Below are 4,304 nucleotides of genomic sequence, written 5' to 3'. Positions count from 1 at the left end.
GCTATAAAACAGTATATTGTCATATGATACCATTTTGCAAGTATATTTGTCTATATTTATATGCATGGAGAAAGGTCACAAAAGATATGAGCCATATTGTTAACAGTGAACTGTCTCAGGGTCATTGGGTTATAGGTGATCTGTTGTGCCCTATTGCTGTTAGGTGGTGCAGCAGAGAGGGAGCTCTGCCATTTTCCAATTCATCAATTCCATTCACCAATGCTGTTTTCCTTCTAGGCACACAGGAAAATGGTTTCCCAGCCTCCTTGCATGTCATTTGGCCATGGGATCAACTCTGGCCAGTGGGATATAGGAAAAGTAAAGTACTTATAGTCCTCACTTTAGAAAATCCAGAGAAATACTCTCTCTCTCTCTCTCTCTCTCTCTGCTTGTTGATTGGTCAAATGATACAGAGGGTCTACTGAAGACTCTGAGGTCCCGGGGACTACAGTGCAGCAAGAATGAAGACTCCTAGATCCCTAAGTCACTGCTTGGAGGGGAGCCACCAAAGACAGCCACCCACCTAGGAACATTGTTGTTCAACTTTGTGTGAGAAATACATTTTGATTCTGTTAATCTGTGATTTTGAGGTTGTTCATTATAGGAGCTGATTTTAATTGCCTTGACTAAAGCATGGCATTTAGGTTTTCTCCATTAAATATGCATTACTTTGAAATTAGAAAAACAAGTTCTTAAAAAGGAATAACTGCTCTTCCCTCTCTTTCTACCTGACACCCTCTACTCTAAAGCATCCAAGAAGATCTGTATCTTCAAACACCTGTGTGTGAAGGGATAATCACCCTCCTAGCCCTCTCATGTCTCATTCAAAGACACAGTACCTGGAAGTATTTTGGCAAATCTGCCATTCCTTTGTATCTGTGCAGTCACAGTTTTTTTGAAGACTTAAGCTGTTTTACCAGAAACCTGGGGAGCAGAGCTGCAAAGCCACCGGCAGCTGATTCAAGGAAATCAGAGGCAGACACAAGTCCTGCTGTTTGGCCTGGGGCCCAGCATATGGTTTTGGAAAAGAGGTATTTGCTATGGATGGTTCTCACTCTGCAATTCCACTTAAGCCCCATGAGTTGCTTGATGTGAACATGAAAGTGGTAGCTGGGAAACAACTGGAGCCTCATGAAAGGTGATGCCCGCATGGCAGGTGGACTTCTACTTGTGCTAGACCAGCCCATCCACTGCCTTTCCCTTTCCAGGAAGAGTAGACATTCTCTTTTTTTTTTTTTTTATTATGTTAATCACCATACATTACATCATTAGTTTTTGATGTAGTGTTCCATGATTCATTGTGCATAACACCCAGTGCTCCATGCAGAATGTGCCCTCTTTAATACCCATCACCAGGCTAACCCAGCCCCCACCCTCCTCCCCTCTAGAACCCTCAGTTTGTTTTTCAGAGTCCATCGTCTCTCATGGTTTGTCTCCCCCTCCGACTTACTCCCCTTCATTCTTCCCCTCCTGCTATCTTCTTCTTTTTCTTTTTTCTTAACATATGTTGCATTATTTGTTTCAGAAGTACAGATCTGTGATTCAACAGTCTTGCACAATTTACAGCACTCACCATAGCACATACCTTACCCAATTGGAAGAGTAGACATTCTCTTAGCCATTGGTAATGAATGCACCTGAGGCTGGGACACATGCCCATTAGCATCAGAATCAGGGCAGAAGGTCAGGCACTCTTACTTCGAAGCCCTGACCTGGGCACCAGGAACACAGCCAGAGCATGGAGCAGAGGTAAATGGACCAACTTACTGCCTATCAGACACCATCCTGGGTATCTGTCATGCATGCTGGCATTCACTCCCCTCAACAGTCCTGAAGGGCAGGCATTATCATCCTCCTGTTACGGATGAGCACACAGCCTAAAAGTTTACATTCCTTGTTACAATCAACACATGTTAGCACTAAAATTTGGCTCCAGGTATGCTCTCTGGTTCTTCTTTTATCCTCCCCACTCCCTTAATAAGAGTGATTAAAGTGTTCAGCTAAAAGTCATAGGAGACATTTCAGTTTTTGGTTTCAGGTTTTTACGAGCATTAAAATATCTTCCTCTCATACCACTTGCTCTGTTTTACACTTTTTTTTAGTTTTATGAATTTGTTTGAATGTCTCCTTATTTTTGCCTTTTCTTCATTTCTTTTATTTTCTCCACACCCACATTGGACTAAGACTAGAGTTACCTTGAAGCCTGAGTACAAGTACACCGGTTGCCCCATTTGTGCCCTGGAGTTAGTGTAGACCCTGACTTTTGAGATGAAATTGTCATTTGTATATTCCAGTCTCCCTCACCCCCAGCACTTTGCCTTCACTCTCCTGTCTTTAAGGGGTACAGGTTTAGGTATTTCTCAGCTTGTTTTCTCTCCATCTCCCCTTCCCCCAAACCCCCCTCCCATCTGCATATGTACACACACACACACACACACACACACACACACACACACACACACACACACCAGTTTAAGCTTCCATTTAAGACGATCATGATGAGACCTTCCTAGGAAGGCTTTATTTTAAGGTTAAGTGCACACTTGGCACTCTGTTTCCTATAACTGTACCCATGGTAGCTGTTTTAGAAATTGTATTAATGTTCATGATTGAGAGAAGAAGCCGGGGGGTTTTAGGACCTGTCCTTTTGCATGGCCTCAATTAGGTAAGATTTTATCTGAAGAGACTTTTCACTAAATATTCAACTATACCCAAATAAAAAAATTAAATATTCTAGTCAAAGGTAAAGAGGAGAATAATTCTATAGTACAGACACCATCTGATTCTTGACAGAGATAGAAGAGTATCCATGTGTCAGAGCACTGAGTTCCTTGGAGAGCTACACTGGCCCTTGGGGACAGGATGATCTATTGCCCTTAATCTCCATGGACCCATCTCAGGAGGTTAATGAGGACAGCCTTTCTACAGGAGCCCACACTACTTGAGTAACCCCTTTTTTATTGGTACTAGTCACTCAAGGATTTCCTTAGGGACAGAGAAAGCATGGCTCCCTGTTGTGAGGCTGTCATAAGAGTTGAGTCTCTCTTCATCTCTTGAACCTGCTTCCTTTCCCCTTCACTGTCTTTGTTCTCAGCAGGCACCCAATGCAATGGCAAAGCTGGCTCCATGACTCTCCAGGATTTCTGGTCCTCAGCTTTCCTGATCCCAGAGAAGAAAAAAGCTGCTTGCTCTTTCTTAAAGTCTCTATATCCAACCACAGAGAAGGATCTGATTAGCCCTATTTGGGTTATGTGCCTATTTCTGAGCAATTGACTCTGGCCTGAGGGCTGAAGTGCTGCAAGAGGCCAAGCCTGGGTCATAGAAGCACCCCTTTGGCAGGGCCTAGGAAGGGCTGACTGGTGTCAGGGCAGCCCTACCTAGACCAGTTGGAATGGATTCTTACAAGAAAGAAAGTTTCTGTAGCAGAAGAAGGATGAAAGAGGTCTGGGAAGGCAAAAACAGCACTCATGGGTACATTATGTGCATGTTAAACACGGGGTAAACATTGCGGTTTCTCAAGGATGTTGATGTTCCAGAAAATCTTTGACATGTGGGAGTGCCATTTGAGTTACAAAACTGTGGTAAATACTTATTATTTTTATTAACCTACTCTTTCAGATGCTGTAGGTCTTAATCTCATGTTCTTTTTTCCCTCCTCTAAGTAAAAATTCCACAGATGTTTGCATTCAGGCTTAAATTTCATTCATTCTGATGTTTTCTATAGTGCCGCTTGGGAATTAGACTATCCCTCTTATGTGCTTTTCTGTGATTTGGCAAAATCCAGGAATGAATTTCTTGCTTTTGTCCTTCTTGCCATGGGAGAATTGAAAGCAGTAGTCTTTGTCCAATAAAATTACTTTTTATCCTTTCTCTTTTATTTTTATAATGGATTTATAAGTATGTCAACTTGGGCCAAGAATCCAGGGACAACTCTATCCCCTTCTCTTACTGTTTTCTGTCCCTCTCTGATATTCCCACATCTAGCTATCTTCTCGTACCATTTTTCAATTCTCTCCTCCTGTTTCTTTTCTTCCTGGCTTCAGAGAACACCAAAACCTAGGTCTAGCTCCATTCACCTCCTCAACTGCCTGTTGCCATTCCCTTGTTACCCTTCCTATAGTCAACTCAGGGCTTCAAGAGAACAGTTCTCACATGGAATGGACACCTATGGGAAGCCTGCTGTCCAAGTTCCTGGGCAGATATATGCTGAATATACTGTATGTGTGGTGGGGCTACAATTTTGTTGAAAACAGAGAATAAAACTAGAAAATGCTGGGAGATTCCATCTAGCCCAAGACAATAGT

This window comes from Zalophus californianus, chromosome 9, assembly GCF_009762305.2.
Source record: "Zalophus californianus isolate mZalCal1 chromosome 9, mZalCal1.pri.v2, whole genome shotgun sequence".
Classification (NCBI taxonomy): domain Eukaryota; kingdom Metazoa; phylum Chordata; class Mammalia; order Carnivora; family Otariidae; genus Zalophus; species Zalophus californianus.
Note: the sequence above shows the minus strand (reverse complement) of the source record.